Below are 21607 nucleotides of genomic sequence, written 5' to 3'. Positions count from 1 at the left end.
TTATTTATTTTGATACAATTGTCATATCTACCAGCTGGATAAAGTTCCTATGCTTAACAGCAATACAGCAATATTTCCTCCTAGGAATCATTCATCTCCACGTTTAAGTAACGGAGCTGATCTCCAAGTAGACAGATCTGACAGGTAGCTCCTCAGAGATCCCTTTTCCAATTGCACTACTGATGCAGATGTGACAGGTTCAGGAAGAAAAGAGAAGGATGGTGGCAAGAGAGAAGGAGAAATGAAAGCAGGAGTGGGGGATAAAGCAGATCATATAATGCTTTTAACTTTTCAATGTTAAAAGGATTGAGAGAAGAAGAAAATAGAGATGTGCAAAGGAGAGAACTCAAATCAAAACATCCTGGGCTAAATGTTGTCAATTGCTGCAGYTAGAGTATGAAAGCAAAGAGGTGGAAGAGTGGAATGAGGAAGAAATCTGACTGGAAAAAAAAAACTCTGTGAAGAGAGGCAAGTCACTGAAACATGTACTTTGGTCTCTGTCTACAAAAGCAAAAACATTCCTTTGGTTATGGAGAATGKTTTGGCAAGCTGAACACCTTTCAAATGAGGCTAAGGTCACATCTCTGCCCTTCAGCCACATGCACTGCAAAAGATCCCACCTTTCTGTGAGGGTGTTGTGCAAGGACATTGGCTGGGATGCTGCGAACAGGACTGGCTAGGTCAGGTGCAGTGCTGTGCTGGTTGGTGTGTCTAGAACGCTTCAAGTTGAAGTGCTAGTTAAAGAATCCCTCTGCCTTGCATCACCCAACGCACGTGAGCCCAAAGATTCTTGCTAACAGTGAGGCAATGGACTGGCTGTTGCTGGTCCCCACTTTATATAAATCTTCGTGATTTTGAGCAAGTTGCTTTATGTCCCAGTATAATAATTCCTGTTGTTCTGCAGTAAGAATAGTTGCTCACCAAATATAACAGACCTTTTTAGAATGAGCAGAYATTTGAATGGTTTAGAAACCTACTCCGCTATCTTGCATTTCAGTGTAAGGTATTATCTGTAAATTGGGCTCACTTACTAGAACACAAATAACCTACAAAATGATGCTTTGAGATAGACACTACAAGGAGCAAGAGAACACAAATGTAAATAAGGGTAAATGTTTTCACAGCTGTTTTAGACAATTGTCTCAGATCATTTCCTTAAATCCCCTGGGATTTTAAGCACAGACTTCTTTTCATTCATCTTCTTTTAATGCTTAATAAAACAAAAACTAGGAAAWTTTTTCAAGTACCTGTTGTCTTTGTTCGACATATGTGGCCACTTCAACTACCATGGAGTAGTTATGTCTCAGCTGGGAAATGGTGTTTGCAAGCAGCAATTGTCTATTACTGCTTCGCTTTCTTATTCCTCACGTTAGGGGTGTAATTCACATACTAGCTATTCCAGCGTTCSTGTCAGGTAGGAGTAAAGACTGGCGTGTGTAATAAAGATGATGACAGTTAGGAATTAAGGCTAGATCCAGAAAGATCTTGCAGTGTTTACTTCAATTAGATGTATTAGAGTCAATAGAAATTGTACCTAAGGMAAGACTGAGGTTTTTCTTGTACTTTGCTCGTGATGTTATATGCTGTGAGCTTATAACTGTCCTGTCCTGCCTGGAGTATCTAGGTGYTACCTAAAGGAGGCAAAGTCATGGTGGATAATTCTTTGTGCAATSATGTCCCTTCAGTCAAGGAGTTAAGTCCAGGAGGACTACAAACAGACATAAAAGGCTGYGTTCAACATAGGAAAGCTTTAGCAATGGGTCAAACCCAAGTTTTCTGTATTACAACAGAATATCTCTTAAACTRGAAAGGTTCGTGATATTTCCTGAATGGATGCAGATGCAGCAAAATGCTTAAATTGGCTGTGACCTGAAATGACATTCCTAGAAGGAAAAGGGTGCTATGCTTGTGCGGGAAAGGAACTGTTCACGGTTTAGATCAATAGACCAGACGTTAGGACCTGATTCTGATCTGATTAGTTTCACATTTACACCTAGATTGCTCTATTGATTTTTTTTTTAACTACTTGTATGCAGCAGTGTAACTGAGCGATTACTCCCATAGGTCTGTCTTACCTGGGCTATTGATTTGTTGCAGAATTTTGGCAAGTCATGAAATATAGTGGAATTTGGAAGACTTGCAGATGTCCATCAAGTGTTGCACTAATCACAGATCTTAGACTGTAGGAGCACAGAAGTGGGATAAGGAAGGAAGGAAGGTTTGAGCATCTTAGGGATTTCCTAATTCCTTTTCAATATGAGTATCCTAATATACCTGAGTACAGATCCTCGCTGAGTTACTGTAAGTCATCATTTCTGTTGCTTCAGTAAGATGATTTGCAGTATCTGTGGGGGTATCTCAGTGTTTCTTGTTTTAAGGAGGACAATATTCCTTATCCTTCTTTATTGACTTTCACCAACTTTACAAAATAAAGGACAACATCTCACAGTAAAAATCAATCTGCTTGGCAGAACACCCACTTGTTCAGATTTCTGAATGCTGTTTTTGTTTCAAAGTCATAGTTCTGTTGTAAAACAAACAAAAAACCCAAACGTCCATAAATCATATTCCAAGAACAAATCTTAACTACCTACTGTTTTCTTTTCAAATATCTATTGTTAATCCTCCTGACTGTTCTGCCACTCATTTCTGAAGCTTTAAATACCACATGTTGGAGGCAATTGAAAGCTTCATGGAAAAGGGAAACAGGTATCTGAGTTGCCTTATACTAAGTGTATGTACAGGTTATTCTCTGGATTGAAGTATGTATATAATGTACATGCTTTATACATGCAGATTGCTTGCTCTGTAAGTATATGATACAAATACATTYACATGAGTGACACCTAGATAAACAGTAATATGCTGAATGCATTGTATGAATACATATATTTTRAATGCTTAAAGAACTGAAAAAGCTTAAACAAGGAAGTAGTGTTGCCTAGACATCTTTGCCTTTTTGGATCAATGTAATATTGCAACAAGTCGTCTTTAAATCCTGCTATCAGTTGATTTGTGTTGCCATGYATGACACACTGGAGTAATTACTGTATAAGATCATGTGGTAATATTTTCTGGTATCTCTTGAAATGTATGCTGAAGGAGTGATGTGAAGTTGAAGCTAGACTGCTGAAGATGGAAGCAAATAAGGCTCTTGTGTGTCTGRGGTCCAAGGTTTGCCTTTAGAAACTGAATGCAGGTGAACAACCTGATTGTTTGATTCAGTGAGGTAGCTCTAGCCACACTTTTTTGCACATTCTTTTATCCTGGAAAATGCCCCATGTATTGACACATACTCTTCAGGAAAATGTAGCAGTTTTGAGACTTTCTTAGGAAGGGTTTCAGGATCAAGCTAGATTTCTCCCCTTTGTGTCCCCTTGCCCTTCTCCCATCCCCCCCCCCACCCCCACCCCCCAAAAAAGTAACTGCATTGCAGAACTGCAAATAGCCCAGCAGTTACCATAAATAACCAGAAGGTGAAAAGTCCTTGTTCAGGACCATCCTCTATTTACTAAGACCCTGCTGCAGAGCAAAGATCTTGTTTTGTGAGACAATAGTGAAACCACCTGCACTTACCTGTGTGTGTGTGTGTGTGTGTGTGTGTGTGTGTGTGTTTGGGGGGGGGGGAGTGTTCAGGAGCTCCATTTGCAGTTGGGAAGAAGCCTTGTCTGTGAGACTTAAGTCTCCTAGGAGTGGCAGAATGAGAGCAAGTGCCCCCAAGTTGGAGAAGTGCTAAGTCTTCCAGTTCATGCTATGAATCGTRTGAGTATACACGTATGTAGCAGACATGCAGCCTCTTCTTTGGACTCTGGCAGGAGGCAGCCAAGGAGAACAGCATCTTCCCCCATTTCAGTTCAGTCTGCAGAACCCCAAGTGGGGAAGATGCCCAAACTCCATTTACATTCCATTGAATGCTGCCTGCTTTGAATTCTCTTGCTGATAACAGCCAAAACTTGTCTGTTTGCAAGTGAGCGCTGGATTAATCAGAACTCTCTGACCCCTTTTAAAGGACAACTTGCCAATAGTCTTTGCTTGCTTGTTGCCCTCGGATTGTGTGGATATTTTTCTTGTTCTTTATTGCAGAAGTGTCCATATAATGGTGTTATCTGTAATTTCAAATGCCCATATAAAYTGCTACTAGAATCACAAATACAAACATTTTCATCTTCTTGCAATTATTTAACTATTTTTCTAATTAATTCYATGGCCTAAAATAAATTATTTGCTTAGCAGACTGACTCTTGTTTTCTCTGGCAGCTGCAGCAGTAAACAGGCCATTAACAATTCATAATGAGTAGCTCTTGTTTGTTTTTCCTGTGTGCTAATTTTGTTCTTTCTTCCTGACATCGGCAGTGTGCCTGTCCCCTGTCTGCAGACTTGGGAGTGTGTGATGTCAGGTGACTGTTGTGCATGGTGCTTTCTGTGAGGAAAATCATCCAGTTTTGGCAAAATGTTTTTTGCTTTTCTGGATGAGCAATTCACTTGCAAACAACGAGCGCGGACCTCTTCCTTCTGCTGCTCCTTAATACTGCTGTGGGAAGGGCRTTTGTCTAGTCTTTGCTCTTTAGATCGGTTTCACAGATTTCTGCCTGTAGAGAGCTGAAAGGTATAGGACACGTTTCTCTAGTGTAACGTAAGCCAGCGCACTTTACACATGGTGCTACAAGTCCCACTCGTTTATGTTTGACTTAACATCTCCTACAAAAGTATCCAGTCTCAACTAGAAGCGTCAAGAGGTGGAGAATTCTGCAGTGCTTTAGTAGTTAATTTCAATTTAAAAAAATGGTATGGRAAAACTGATGTATTTCTGCTTCAGTGTGTGTGAGTTAAGCTTACAGMCTTTGAAATTAAGGGTAACTCCATTAAAGTTAGTAAAGTTTACGCTGCTCTAAAGTATGCATGAAAAACATGTGGTCTTGCCMTACTCTTGTACTACTTCAGGATGGTAGATCAGGAGATTTGGTTGATATTATCAGAATTACAATTGATTCTATGTGTGTGTTTATGTGAACGCAAATAAGGCCTTTAGCTTTTTTTTGCTTCTATTTCTTTGTTTAGAAAGCTGAATAACGCTGACCTGTCCATGTATCCTGCTAGGAAACTAATTTATATGAAGCGCTGTAGGCCAGATTCAAAGCTCCTTGTAATGAGCGTGCATCTGACTTGTATACATATTTGCTAGACTTTTAAGATTCTTGCACACTGGGGAGTGTGTGCTTTCTGATCATGGGGCTTATATCATGGGGATTTATATCACCTTGGTTTAACCAGGTTCTTAAGGACTAGCTGATACAAGGGAAGGCTCAGAGCACATCTATGTATGAGCAYAATGAGATTTGGTTCAAAACAAAGGGAATTTTCAAGTAAATGCACTTCCGGCTAACTGCATGCAAACTGGTAGCCACTATGTTTGTCTGTTTGTCTATGTTGTCTGTTTGTCTGTCAACTCACCATGCACCACTGAGCCTCAGGCTTAAGATTCTTTTCAAGGTCTTCTGATTGCTTTCCCATTAATACTAATGGGAGTTGCAGGTAACTGTAGCTTGGAAACTGTGGTATCCAACCTCACACCTTTTAATTGCAGCTGTCTTTCGAGTAGAATACTCTGGCTGATAAGCAGAATGCAACAATACTAAAAACAGGGTAGGAAGAGAAGTTTAAGATAGAATTTCCACTGCTAGAATTTCCTGGGCATTTCCTAAAGCTAGGAATTCCCAGGGTTGCTTTTTGCTGGCACCCATGAGTTGTGCTGAGGAGGAAGTTCTCAGATTCTGCCATGACAAGCCCATTGGAGCACATCAGTAGACTAGATTAGCACATCTGTGAATTCAGTGTGAAGTAAAAGGTGAAAAGTATTTCCATGGCAGAAAGTATTTCCATTTGCAGCTCTGATCTTACCTTGTGAAGTTTACCAGCCAGATTTTCACACACAGTTATTTACCAGCAGAATTACTGCCACTTGGCTGTCTAGTCAATAGGTGGATCCTATCAGTTAACTAAGGTAGTGTGATATTAGTCAAGCTTCCAGTCAGGAGCTATTTGCATAGTCTAGAAACTTAAGACTTTCAAGTGAAAAACAGTAGTCACAGGCTGTAATTCCATTTCTGTATTTGATCTGCTCTGTAGCCTTTAATACATTCATGTATCTGCAGGGGTGTGATGAGAGAGATTGTCTTATGGCTAAGAGAATGGGCCCAGAACTCAAATTTGGACTTAATTTTCCTGGCTCTTCTATATACTTCATACGTGGCTGAAATTGTGAAGATTGTGCCTGGGAAATATACAGCGAGTCATGGTTGTAAAAGACGTGATAACTTCTGTAAAGGCACCTGTAAACTGCCACTGCCAAGGGAGGGTGGCTTCCAGAATCCATGGGGCTTTTCTTTTAGGGGGGGAAAAAGGTCTTTGTGGTAGCTAAGAATTGGAGGTGAATGAGCAGTTAAAAGTATGTGACAAAAAAGAGACATTKCAATATATAACTACAGGAAATACGAACTTCAGTGATGAAAACTTTTAATTTTAAGGGCGTGTGTAATGAGTGCAGTCAAGTGGAACAGCAACATAGCACTGCATAAAATAAGCGGAATGTCATGTAAATTGATCTGAAAATTACTGGTAGTTATACTATTCGCCAACAGAATGATTTACTGATTTACTATAATTCATGAAAAATTTTCCTTTTGCTGTTAACTGCCTTAATGCCTAAGTATAAGGGAGGAGGTGGTAATCATTGCTGCGAAAAAAGGTAAGGCGGCCTGGGACTTCTGCTCACCGCTGCATGTTGGACTCTTCCATGCTGCAGCTCCCCTGGGGAGGGGGACGAGGTGGTGACCATAGGATGTGCCTTAGTCTCCTATGTTACGTGCTTATTGTAGAATCTGTGGATAATTTTGTGGAAGTGTGGCATTACGTGTTGTTTGTCATCTGTTCAATAACTGAAGCTGTAGCCTGTTCTTGAAGACGTGTAYTTATCGGCTGATCAATCTGCAATCCTTTAAGTGCACTAGTTTTTTTTCTGCTTACACTCAGAGGAGGAGAGTGATTATAACCATTCGTCTGCACCACAATACCTTCCAAAACAGCAAAGAAGCTCTTCCCCTAGTAAAAGGGTTATTTTAGTCCCTCTAGTGCTAAAGTCAAAAGAAAAATCAGACAACCTGGCTTCTCACCTATGACTGCTCCTCATCTCTTGCATGAGGAAAGGACTTATCTGTGCATTGAAAACAGAGCTGTCTAATGAAGGCCATGTGCATTTTTTTTCCCAGTCTTGGCATGTAAGTGAAAGCATGTGAATGGATTATGTGAAGATGGATAGTGAATTCAGACTACCAAACACTCAGCTGGTACACACTGACTGGACACCATTTTGCTGCAACATTTTCTGCTTTTGCTTTGACCCGCTCTGTCATTGATAGTTTCTGCCTCTTGGTGACAGCCAGCTTGGAAGAGTTAACAGAAGGTGGGAAAAGTTCATGAGACTCATCAGAGTAACTAAAGACATGTTTCCTACTGCTAAATCTAAAAATACCTAGGCCTTTCAAACACTAACCAAACAGGTGCAAATTACAACATCTGGCAGGTTTACTGACTGGAAGCCAGGAAGAATCAAAGAAGCAACTCAGGTGGAAAAAGAGCATTTTTGCTATGCAGCTGAATTTGCCCAGTAGTTGAAAGCTGGAATGAAGAAAGACTCCATTTAAAATAAATGTTGTAGTCTTAGAGCCTACTTACGTAGTATGCATGTGTAGCTTCAAGATAAAACACAGATGTTCTCAATTTAATAAGGAATTATTCAAGAACTGAACTGGGACTTCAGTTTCCCCTGTTAAACTGTTATTCCCACGTACATGTGTGTTGTGGATCTCTGTGCTGAAGTATTACACAGCTTACAGYTTTGCCTGTATTTTCACAGGTGAGGCCGTTACGCTGCAGGAGTGTAGCTGAGATAAAGTATGACCAAGATTTGATTCCAAACTAAAATTCTTTTAATGTTTTTTAGTAAGGATAGTAATATTTAATGTATATKGGGTAGCTAATGTAGAACAAAAGGGAGAGGATTTGAAAGTGGAACATCAGTGTGAAGTGTGCAAGTTGCTCAGGACRTTTCTCTGCTTAGTGCTCTCATCTGACTTTTTTCCTAAGCAGTGATGCTCTTTAGTTCTTTAAATGATTGCATACTAGTGAAATCATTGTTCTGAAGGTATTCTAGGATGCATGTTTGTTTATCTGATTGTCACACTGTTTGCATTTAATTCTTTTCTCTACRGTTAATTTTATTATATGCAGTACCTCCTCAGAAGTAATGCTTCTCTTACTCAGCCTGTGGCTTTGCCTGCTCTTGAGGCTGTGCGAGCAAAGACAGGCTTCTTTACGGCACGTAGAAGTTGCAGCTGGGCAATGTGGTTCACATTTTTGGACCAAACCACTTTGCAATCTTGCGAAAATATTTGTCCTTTATCTTGTAGGAAAACACTTCTACCATATTCAAAATTATGTCTGTGATCAGCGAAGGACCTGGCAGTTACGGAGGGAAGGCTTTTCACCTGGACGGGATTCTTTGAACAGGTTACTACGAATGGTTGCACTGTAAAGCAACACTGCAAAATAGATATGAGGGAGGAATCAGACCCACAAGGCTGCTGCCTTATAGCAAGAAGATTAATCTGATTAGGCCTTGGCATTGTGCGATTGCTTTGGGCCTAGCGGGCCTCTTTATAACCTTTTCACAAACAACATTTCTGATCGACTTGTCAAAATGCTGCAAAAATGTTATTAGCTCCTGATCTTTGTTGTCAGGGTCGGAAAGGTCTGCTCCCTTCTGATCTTGCTTTCACGCTGCAAATGCAGTTTCCACCCAGCGCTCACTATGTATGTTTTTCTTCCTGTAGTGCTTTTATTTCTGATTTTCTAGAGTGGAAAAGCGCCTCTATGTCACATGCAAACTAGCAATACCCGCTTTTATCACATGTATACAGGATCATTTCTGGCTTCTGCAGCTTTCTTCCATGCTGTGGCTGTTTTTAACCTTGTTTCTCAGTATGTGGCTACCTTACGTGAGGCTCTGGCTAGAATGCCTGGCAGGTAGAGTCACAGAACTAATAAAGTTAGTATTTCAGCTGCACTTGCTCAGCATGTAATACCATTAAATTATGTTCAGTATAGGATGAGTTGTCATTGTAAAGTGGGTTATGAAAAGAAATACGATTAAGTGGGCAGAAAGCTCTGTATAAGATTGTCCGCATTGGAAACTTCCTTTGGTTAGATCTAGGACAAAATTGTATCAATAAGTTGTTGACTACTTTTGTCATCTGTTGGAGGAATTTTTGATTTGAGGACATTAGCAGTGGTGGCTGTGCTCAGAATTAATAGCACTTTCCCCAAAAGTGGGTTTATTGAAATAGGCAGAACTATTTGTGGAACAAGATATGATCTTCCATTAGTGGAGCCAGTTGGAAATTTTTTGCTGAAACCGTGTTCACATTGGAGCATTCAGACGTGTAGATGACTTCCACAGGAGACTGAAAATACCATTTTGCTGGATCTAACATCTGAAAATTTTTACTTTGACACAGAACTGATCTCTGCCCAGTTGTTCTTGCCTGTGGGAGAACTAGGCTTTCATTTTCTCCCATCACACTATTAGATTATATGTCCTTGGGAAGATGGACTTTATTTTTCCGTGTGAGCATTTTGTAGTTCAGTGGAGGATTCCTTAACCAGCACGCTTTTGGGCTACCAGCACCAGGAGAAATAATACTGAGTTTTCAAGTGATGTTCAAAAGCACCCAGGAGCTTGATTTGTAGAATTGATAATTATTCATAAAATTGTTTTAATATCCATGGTGGGATTCATCTTATTTAATGTGAGAAAGTTAGATGTTCTATACAAGTAACTCAGTAGGTTTTCTCTTCAGTCAAAGCACAAATTGGCATCTTCATAGCACACATTAAATATAGGGAGCTTGTACAGCTATCTTAAGATGAATAAATTCTCTCTGGAGATGCAGAAGTTGTAGTACATGCTTAAATCTGAGGCAACCAGTTTGCTAAAATGAGGTAAGATGAAAGCCACCTAGACTAACATCTGGGTATCTATAGGATTTTTGGAATACTCCAGAAACTTAATTTGTTTTGAATCAATGAGAAATGCATGCTTAAATTTTGAAAATCTATTAGTGCCTGTCTGTATTTCTAGTTGCCTAAATACTATTTAAAACAAACAAAAAAACCTGGCTCACAAATGCTTAAGTTGTACCTAAAGTACTCAAGCATGGGATTTTCAAAAGTGCTTATGTGATTTGATAGTTTAAGCTATGATTAAAAATCAGCAGGACATACTCTTAAATGCCCATTGGTGTTTGAAATTGCAACTTAATGCTTCTAATGCACCCCACATTCTTCAAAAGTATTATTTTTATCAAATCTTGAGGTACAACAGGCAGCAAATGTTTGTGATGAAAAAATTGAAATGCTTTGCTATTCATTAGATTCCCATCTATCTCTAACAGTGTTTAGTGAAATTCTCCAACTTCTTTTCACTACACCACTAGAACTTGTAATATTGGATCATTGCATTTTTTCCAAGAGCAAATCATTTCTCCAAACTGAGACTAAATAAGTAATACAAATCCCTATTACCTGAAAAAAAGAATTAAGTCTTTACCTTTCAAATAGCTTTATATCCTTCAGCACTGGTAATAACTATCCTATTTTTTTTTATATAAAATACTCTATGTTCAATGCCTATAGCTCTGATTTATTTGTCTTGTACATTAGAGCATCACTGGATATGCAAACTAAAAACAAAATTTTAAGCATTGTTTTTCCCTCTCTATTTTAAGGTGTTTGGTTGTTTTGCTTTTTATTTAGACCAGGCTACAATAATCAGATATTGCAGCTTCTGTTGGATTCTTGTTTATTCACGCATAAAATTTATTATTCAGGAACAACATCTTGGGTCAAATTGGTATACATCAACATCTATAATTCCAAGGGCAAGTACAAGCCATTATATACAACTTATGGCCTATTTTTAAATCTTATAAAAGGCTTCTTTGATAAACAGATCCATATGTGCTGAGGACTTTGTAATTCTAGCTGGTTCAAATTTTTATTCAAAACACTCAGCAGGGAGTGGCTTTTTCATCTAAATGGAAACTCATGCAGGAAACAGCCTTTTTGATGGAAAGTAATGAATTATTTTTAATGTCTCCCAAAATAAGTAGAACTTTTTATGAAAAGAAACAGTTTCTCATGTTCATTTCTATCTATGGCTTAAAAACAAATAAGTTTGTTTTTTTTAGGTAAAAAGCCACTGGAGAGGAGTAACTTTGGGATGACACTGCAGTGGTTTAACGAAATACAATGCTCCTAGAGACCAGCTGAGTACAGGGGATGAAGGATATGTCTGGAATTTCACAGGGGCATTTTACCTTGAGACTGAACTGAATTGATCGAAGACTACAAGATGAATAGCCTGATGCAAACAAATGTTGCCATGGGATCTTTAATGACCTTGTATGATCAAAATCTCACCCAAAATTTGTGGCCTCATGTTTTATAGGCCATCAAACCATAAAATCCTTCTTGGTAATTGGTATAGCACTGACTCAAAAGGAGAAGTGCCACCATCAAGTTCATCCATACTTCGTCCTACAGCCTTAGGCTTTCTTGGGAGTGCTGTTGATCTAACAATTTGTCTTGGATTGTAAGATGTAAAGGAGAAAAGGCAAATTGTTTTTTGTCTGCTGGCCAGAAGGCACCCCCAAGAGTATACTCTTTTGCCTTAGAAAGGAAGGAAAAGCTGGCCCTCGGAGGCTGTCAGCCAGCCCTCAGTGCTCTGGGGACTGCAAGTCGGTAACCAAGTAACAGTAACTCGATGTGACCAGTGTTTACTTGCCACATTGCAGGAAACAAGCTCATCTCATCTTCTCTCATCTTGAAGCAAAGGGGGACAGAATTCTCATTCCATAAAATCTTTCAACATTTAAAATATGATTTAAGCATGTTTTGTTTTTTGAAAAGTCAGAAATCCTTCTGAAGTTTAAAATATAAAAAAAAAAAAAACCCAAACTTTATTACTTACCTTTGTCTGAAAGGCTGAGAGGCACAATGTGCATTTTCACATATAAGGATCATGCAACCTTAACATCTCCCAACTTCCACGACATTTGTCTTCATAAAGGCAAAACTACAACAGGAGCATTCACATTATTATCCTTCTAATGTCTTTTTTTATTGAATTAATGCACACATCCTGCTTACTACTGAAATAAGAGCAGCACGGTCTGCAAGACGCACACATTAACCTTGTAGCTATTTTTTTCGTGTCTTTCCTGTTATATTAAGTCTCAACCAAAATCTGTTATCCTTGCTAACTGACCATTGTCTCAGTGTGTCTCTTGACATTGTGGACAATGTTGAGGTAGTACATTCAACGTATTAATATTTGTGCTATGCATCCAAAGATCCCAAAGCATGTAAATTAAATGTGCATATTTGTGCAACCTTAGTATACTTGCCAAAAGAAACATGTATAAATTCTGCCTGTTCTCTAACAGTTGCTGATGAGGTTCCCGTAAGTCAAAATGTCAGGGCATTTAATTCTATTAGAATATACTGGACCAGCTATAGAGCTAGAGAGAATATTCCTTTATATCTTCAGTCTTTCGATCTGAATTGCTTAAGTATAAAGACTTTGCTGTTTAACTGTAGCTGAATTCTCCCTGTGTATTGTGCTTGCTAGAGAAAGTCTTTTCCAAAGGAAAAAAAAACATGAAATCAGTGCGGAGGGAGGGGAGAAGTCTTGTTCCTAACTGCCTTTGGTCTGTTGTAGACCAGGCTTTTGCCTCTCTGTGCCTCTGTCTTCCTATTTGTAGACAAAAAGATGTTACTCTGCTGTGCAACACCTTGAGGTACGTAGAACTATGAATTCTTATTTCACTTTGTTGCACTCAGTAGGAAAAGCTCTGACTTCTATCCACGGTACAAAGTCAGCCTCTTGCATTTTTTGATGAGTCGTGAGCACTGGATTTGTTTTCTGCACTATTGACCTCTGAGCAGGCCTGCAATGGTATTTGTCAAACTACAGTGAGAAGAGATCTTCAGCATCCCAGCATACATCGCAAGCAAATTTTGGAGGCTTTCCTGCAAAAGTGAAAATCTAGTTGCAGCTTAATTGTATATAGTATGGAGTAAGGTAAAATACACCAGAGATTCAGCAGCCATYTGGAGCAAATAGCAGAAGAGGGCATACCGCGGAGAGCTGTCCTACAAAAGCACATGACAGAAAGGGATCACACTGCACCTCCCAAATGTTCCTTGTTACCTGTGCTGCTTATGATTAGATGAACCTCTATCATCAGCACTCTGGTTAGAGGAGAGCTTGTCAAATGCTTAAAGCAAAAGTCTTGAAAGAGCTCTCAGTGCTGCTCACTTACGCTATGCTGAATATGCTTGCACAGTAAGGAAACCTATTAAATATTTAAACCCTGTCCTTTCCTCAAAAGCAGAGCAGCAGAGATGATTTTCCATGGAATTTAACATTAAACTCTGGCAATTTGTACAGCTGTGCATATAAATGGTTTGCACATCATCTCCAGAGGCTAAGGTCACTGTGCCTCATACATTTCAATACAGTAAGTTACATAGCAACAACCTTCCCAGCTCTGTTTCCATGTTATTTATTGAAAGAGACTTAACAAAATTGGGATGAAGTGCCATCAGTTTGAGAGATGAATGAATGGAAGTTGATTGTAATATTTTTCCTTAATCACTTAATTTTTGTCTCTTTATAGAACAAGAAAGATGATAACAGTCCATCAGCAGTGGGGACTGGGTGGTATAAAGCTTTTTCAAGCAAAGAAATCAGAACAGACAACTGCCTGATTTTACTTAATGCAATTTGTTCCATGACTGATCTTCAGACCCCTGCTTCATTACCTTATACAAACTTAAACCTGTTTTCCAAGAAGGAAAAGATTCTTATTTGCAATTAGAATTACCCAATTACACACCACTCAAGAAAACACCATGCATATTTAATTCCAACAGATGAAAGCTGACTTTTTTTAATGCCAAAAATATATTTCTTCAAATAAACACAAGTTAATATCTTAAAAGGATTCTGTACAAAGAAACATAACTATCTCAGGCTTATTTCTCAATCCCTGTACTGAAACAACTCTATAACGTTAATAATTTCAGTGCAAATTCCGTGGGGCGTAACTTCATTTGGTGAAGGTCTGCTGAAAAGTATAGACAAGGTAGCTGAGCAGCTCCAAACCTTTGAGAAGATCTGATCTTGCTCTACTACCGACCAGTGATTTGACTTAGGCATGATCACTTCCACTCCACCACTGTTTRCTATTCCACTGTTCAGGCTTTAAGCTCTAACACAAGAGCAGTCCTGCCAGATATTCCCAGGGGATCAAGCTTATACTGTTTAAGAAGTCACTCCACCTCGAAGTTACCTTTTTCTCAACACCACAGAAGGTCRTTTAAACTAACTTACTTTACTTCGTTTGGCAATACTTTAGTGTACAGGCACAGTGTTGCAGCTAAGGAAAGGAAATATTTTTATTCTCGTGTGCCCACAGCATCCTGTGTCCTAACACAATGAGGCTTCTAAGTATTACAGAATAACTCTGCCTTCTCCATTTGCATCTTCAGTCTACTTTGGTTGTACTTCAAATACAAATTATATATTGAAAAAATACTACTTTCCCATATCATCAAACTTTCCTGCTTTTGTTTTACAATGCTTATTCTAACTTAGTACATTTTATCTAGTTATTTATCATTTGTTTGGGTAGAAGTATGTTAATTGACTCACTGGTAATTCAAATGCCTCCTGCTGTGGCTGCATCAAAGGGAATTGGTTGTTCCTGCTGGCTCTCCAACTTGTTAATTGAGGAGCTATTCAGTTATAGGTAATATACTTTTATTGCTAATAAGATATTCTGGTATCAATAACATCMCCAATTCTGAAATTAAATTTGCAGAAATTATAAGAAATTTAAAACTGCTTGGTATAAATGCTTCAAAAATTAGCCTTACATCTAAATACTTGAGACAAAACCAGCTATAGAGAAGTGAAAAGTAAATCTACAAAATTCTTACCTGGGTTACTTTACTTTCACTTGTAATTGTTTCAATAGAGATATTTTTAATAGGGAGAACTTGCAGATGTATCAGACCAAAAAATATTGTCCTTAATTGAGATTATCAAATGTGATATCTGAAGCACAGTTAATACTGCTCTTTATCTAATTTGTCAAAATTAGATACTCTCGCTTTTTTTTTTTTTTCTTTTTTTTTTTTTTTTTTTTTTTTTTTTTTTTTGCATTAGTTCACAAGCTCATCTTGAGCTCTTATATTAACCTGCTTGAAGAGCATTTCTGGTAAATAAATATCAGTTCTCTTAATTTACAAAGCAACAGTACCTGGAAGACCAAAGTGCGTTGTGGCACTGAACATAAAGGTGACATGCAGCTTTCCTAGCCTGGAGAACCAGCAGTTTAAATAGCAAAGACAAAAGGTGGTGGGAAAAAAGTGTAGTTATTGTTAGCCTCAATTTATGCTTGAGGAATGAAGATCCATAGCAGAATTTGTGAATGCTATGCCATAAGCATGAGACCAATCTTCCTCCTCTACTTATTTCTTGTTTTGTGAGAGTTTTTGGCATTCTTTTTCTTTATTACACCGCTAATATATCTAGAAAGTCTGCTATGGTTAGCCAAAAGGTTTGCAGGGATTTCAAGGGCTTAGGACAAGCTTGAGTCTTATGTCAGATGAGACCGAAGTAAACTCATGCTGTTACTGGGAATCAACTCTTCAGTATGGCTTCACTGAATTTGGGCTGGCTGTGCGTATAGCCGTCAGCTGGGGCTCACAGAACCGTGCCGAGCGGTTCGAATTCCCTGAGGAATGGACCAAATATAGTATTTAATCTTAGGCTGTGAACTCTGACAGGTTCACAGGAAGACGTTCATCTCAAGTTAACTGCCTAAAATTGAGACATAAAATCTTTCTACAGCCTTAGCTAGCTCAAAATCAGACATTTCAGCTAGTCATTTAGGGTCTTCTGTCAACAGTGGCAGACACTGGGAGGCATCACTGTCCCCAAGTGATGTTTCATACCTCCTTAAGGTTTTGTATGAGTAGAGGTATTTGCATGTTTTTTGCAGGCATATATTCAAGTTTAATGCCTGTACGCATTTACCCTAGAAATACATGCTTGTCTGTATGCACAGAAAATCATTTCCGACTTCTGCAAGGGATGAATCCACCAGCTACCATTTTCTTTTTTCATTACAGACTTCGGCACAGAGAATGCATCTGAATTTAAATGCCCAATGTATTCCCTAAAATATTTTAGTGTGCTTTACTATTCTGACCTTTCATCATTTTATATTTTGATTGGGATAGCCATTCTACCCTGCTCTGTCTCACTGGAGCTGTAAAATGGTGAAATGAGTAGAATGACTATAGCTAGTCACAATATAGAATATTGAAAAGGTCAGTGTAGCCCCATCTCATGCTATAAATCATGGACTATACAACACCTCAAATATTTGATAGTGCGTTTCTGTGATAGAACACTTTGACAAAAAAGGAAATGACACCTGTATTAATCTGGTCTCATGGTGGTAGCTAATCAACAAGTCAAGAATGAGAAATGGTAAAGGCCATTCTTGGCACACTTTATTTGCTGCTTTTTGGAGGCTGATGTTTCTGAGAGGCAGAAAACTAATAAGATCTCTTGTGCTAATGTCTGATGCCACCTCAGAGGAGAAAACAAACTGTAGATAGTATTCTTCCAGATTTTAAATGGGTAGCTGTCTTGTAGACAATAATATCCAGCCCTAATGACATTCTTAAACAACTGTAGTCCATTTTCCCCTCTTGGGATCTTATGAGTGAATTTTTCATTTTCAGCAAAACCTTTGCAGTTCACTTTTAAATCCAGCTTTCTCTGGAGCRCATCTAGTGAAAGAACCTCAGCAACTTCTCATGGGAGAGTATTCCACTAACTTCTTGAACTCATYTTTTATATATCTTTCCATCTTTAATGTTTAGCCAAGAGTTTTCCTTAGTATACTTTGTATATTATATTCATGCAAATCTTGTTGTTCCTTATTTATGGATCCGTTCAGTAGGATTTAAGCATGTGATATAAATTCAGCATAAGGACATTTAGATTCAGGCTTCTTATTTCTTGGAGTTGTCTTTAAAGATGGGATTTAGAAAACTTGGAAATTATATTGTATGTTTTTAAGTGCTTCAGTGAATGAGGTAACAATTCCTCAAAAAAATAAACATGGATATATCTTTTCAGGACCTTGGAAATATAACTTGCTTCTCCTGAATCTGGATTATGGTTTTCTCTGGAAAAAAATGAAGCAGTAGCGTGTGTTTACCAGCAGATTCTGGCTCTGTTCGCCTGCTTAGGAAATATTCATATAGTGGTGAGGAGGAAGGACGTGATAATCCTGAGAGCTTGCACTGCTTCCTTCATCCCTCCTGGAGCAGTTCTGTCCCTTTCCCCGTACCGCCACGAAACGGCTTCAGGAGTGCGGGATTCAGCACTGAGCGGGAGAGTAACGTGGAGTTAAACTTGTGCTCGCTTGTTGCCATTTCCACCTAACAAGGCAGTGCTTAGCTGGTGGATTTCAGATGCCAGTATATTTATCTATTTGTGTCTCTCCATTTCTTCCTGCCTCCCCCCAAAAAGATATTCACAGCAACAACAAACGGGAGGAGAGGTATGCAGAGATTAGTTTGATCGAAGGAGTATCGTGTCGCACCAGAAGACTGATTTTCCTTTCCTTTCCTCTTCTCTGTGCCGGCCGAAGGCGGTTGCAGAGGCTCTTTCCCTGTGCCTCCACGCTGTGTGCCTGTGTCTTTTGATTATGACTCGTCTCCTTTTAATATCACACAAACAAGGCTCTGTCACGTCCCAGGTGCTCTGGCTGACCTGTTGGTGTATCCGTGATGGGGAGGATGGAAGTGGTTCGCTTACCGCACTTTCCTTGCAGRCAGGAGTCTTGGGACAGGATGTTCAGTTTATTTTACTGTTGTATTGTTTAGAAAGAGCAGCTAATAGAAAGAAAAGTCTTAACATCTAAAGRCAAACCAGTGCAAGGCTAGACATCTTTTTGTTCACACCAGCACTGAATGTTAACCTCCGACTACCTGCGGCGGTGGCACAGGGTGCACGCTGGAGTTCTGACGGACCGAGAGAAATGCAAAGCAATAATATTTTAACGTGGTATCAAATCGCTTCTGTTTAACGGGGATAATCCAATTTTGATAATGCCAGATCACTSTTCCTGAATGAAATAGGAATTGGGATGAGAGGCTGGTAAACAGTGTTGCCTGGCAGCAGGAAAACATGTTTTAATTGTAAAAATCACAAAAGGAAATTGCTAAGGCTGTATCTCATACAATTAAGCTAATTTATGCCTTGCTAATAGGGGGAAAAGATTACTCATTCCTATGGCATTTTGATGTGGAGCTTAGTGATAGTGTTGGATTCATGCACACAATTCCAGTCTTGAGGCCTTTYGGTAATCTTGTTATCTAGGGCTACTGGAAGCAACCATAATCCTGTGGAAGTTCAATGCTTAATTTACACAAGGAATATTTTACTTCATACTCCTGTAGATCCTGTGTCATTTAACATCAGTAGCTGAGCTGTTACAGTTCACTTCTTTGCATGGCACCTTGAAATAATACATTTCTCGGATGAAAAAAAATAAGATAAAATACCTTATTGGCCAGGTGCAGTAGGATGTTTTCTGATGCTCCATCTGACTTCCTTTTCTTCTGTTCCAGAAGGCTGGCACGKTATACACTGACTCTGGATTTCAGGCCAAAGTTCAGCAGTATCAGATACTTTGGCATGTGCTGGAGCATTTTCACTTTGAGCTGGAATGAGGTACAACTCTTTCTCTAGCGTTTTGAAGGACAGTTCAATCTGATACATTYTAATTCTGCTATAAAACATTCTTGTTTACATTTTATGGTAGAAGGTCACTTCCCCCAATAAATATTCTTTTATTTGAGTAGAACTGTGTAATCAGGGGTATTAGAGCTAAAACAACCACCAGCCAACTTTGTGYGGACAATCCTGCAGATTTCTCATTATGAATAAATTTAAAGGTCATAAGAGCAGAGGTTACATTATCATCATTTGTTTGAACTTTGTATGGGGAAAAAACCCCACAGAGTAACACCTCAGTTTCCTGTCTTTTATTCAACAGCTTCTGGTAGACTTGGAAGGTGTTTTTAGAAGTATATATAGTACTGATTTAGAGATTTCAGTTGCACAGAATTGCTGTTCCATTGATTACTTATCCTCAGTGTTAAAAAGTTGACTTTTTTACAATTTTATTTTAATGACTTCAGTTTGGGGATTAATGTATAGCTTTGTATACTGTCAAGATCTTTAACAGGTTCCACTGATTTGCAGACTATTAAACATTTGGCAATGTATAATGAATATAAGCCAACTGGCAATCGGCTTATGTTCCTTAGCTAGGTTTGGCAGACTTACACACGAGCAGTTCCCAGACCACAAGCTGGTCTCTGCAAGAAATGGACTCCGCACAGTTCTTTGCAGAGTGGTATCGCTTTATGGTGTATGTATGTGAGTGAGGCATCAGCGATTGCCTCCCATATTTAACAAAGCAAAATGCCTAGTACATGCAATGTTTTGTACAGAACCCATTCTTATATTAAATATTTAGTTTGAAAGGTTGGCAAGTATAGAGTCAAAGTTGCTATTGTAAAGGCTTCTTGCTTATCAGGTCTATTTGAGGCACAAAGCGTGCCTAATTGCATAGCTAGAACAGATCTGCTTGTAGAACAGGGCGAATAATTGAAAGTGAACGGTCTGGCTTTGACCAGCAGCTGCTTGAAGCCACGCAGGAGAGAGCCAGAAGCAGAGGCTCTAAGAGACTGTGGAGTCTAGCAAAGAGCGGGGCTGTAGATCTTTTTTGTGTGCGTGCCAAGTTGGCAATAGGACTTGAGGGTACAGGGAGAAGGGTTGTAGACGATCTCTCCAGTGGGTGTTGTTAAGGTTACTAAAGCAGAGCTGGCTAATGTGCTGTATGAATCACTGTTTCTTTCTCCTAGTCATCTATTTTCTTCTGTTCCGGTCAGCCACCTTGAGCTGCTACCATAACCAAGAGCTGAATTTACATGATCCCTGAGTACTTTTTTTCTCTCTGAAAACTTCACTAAGAAAAAAAAAAGCTGCAATTTGTGAGCTGCCTCTGCAATATGCCCTACAGCTTGAACACCTCGAGTGTAACAGATGAATTTTAAACCTTTAAAAGCAAATGTTTCTATATTGCAATATGGCTTGTACTATCCAAGTGGTAATACAATACAGATGGGTGTTTCTTTTTTTGACTTGGGCTGCTGGAAAATAAACAGACTTTTTTAAATGGGGGGGGGGAGTAAGAATAAATTGTATAGGTTATTTTAGTGGATAGGTTTTATCAGACCTCCACTGGAGCTTTGATAGCTCTGAGTGGCTGCACGGTAGGGAACATTGCAAAGAGATTGCTGTAGGAAACTAAACTCTTGCTACTCAATCAAGTGAAATCTGACTGACCTGATATTAAAGAAAAAAAAGATGCAAACATGAAAACATTTGTTAAATTGTTGCAAAGATTAGCAAAGTTCAAAGAAGTTTTAAAAATTGCAATCTTTTTGTTGTTTTGTCATGATAAACCATGAAGACTAAAATGAAATAGCAAATGTAGACGCCTTTGTGATGCAGATGGTGTAATCGGAGACTAAACATGAATAGATGGYGCTTAAGTGTATTCTGCTTCACTGCAGTCTATTCTGAAAAAATAATATAACAGGTAAGAATATTTCATACACTCGCTTGAAATTTTAAAAATGTTTTACAATGTAGGCAAAACGTTATCTGTGCAGTGCTGATGGGGAAGCTAAGGAACAGATCTTTCACCTCTTTAGAGCAGTTGTTGCTGTTAGTATCTCTTGCTTGTGATGTGACATTAGTTTGAAAAATCTGACCAATTCATGTGGTCCAAAGATGCCAAGCCTATGTGACAAATTGGAGAAAAATTGGATAAAAACCTTGATTTTTTTAACATTGTTAGGTTTCTAGTTCATTACAAAATAAACCCCTTTCCTGAGGTCTAGAAACTCATAAATGTGGATGCACYGTCCCAGAGTGTTTATCCTGGTGGAGAAGATAGACCCCATGYTGAATTTCATGTTCTGATTGATTTGGAGCTGATTTGGAGCCAATCAGACAATTGTCCTCCCTGGTGATTCTGAGAGGAAGAACCCAAACACTAATGCCTTTTCTGTGCCTTCTGACCAATTACAAAAAAAAATCTTTCTTCTTGTCTTCCTGTCCCTGAATGTGACCATAAAGCCAAAAAACTGCAAAATTTTAGCTGAAATAGGCAAGCTTGAATGAAATGTTTCATGTCTGAGGAAATATGATTTCACTGAAAATATCCTGGGTTCCAGYAAGGCTTAGAGTGCCCTTGTGTCAGGATCTATACATACATGTAACTTAGGGACAGTCTCTTTCAAAAGATTAATAGTCATTACGTAG

This window comes from Rhea americana, unplaced genomic scaffold (genome assembly GCF_003343005.1).
Source record: "Rhea americana isolate MKP2758 unplaced genomic scaffold, rheAme1 scaffold_204, whole genome shotgun sequence".
Taxonomy (NCBI): domain Eukaryota; kingdom Metazoa; phylum Chordata; class Aves; order Rheiformes; family Rheidae; genus Rhea; species Rhea americana.
This window is presented reverse-complemented; position numbering follows the sequence as displayed.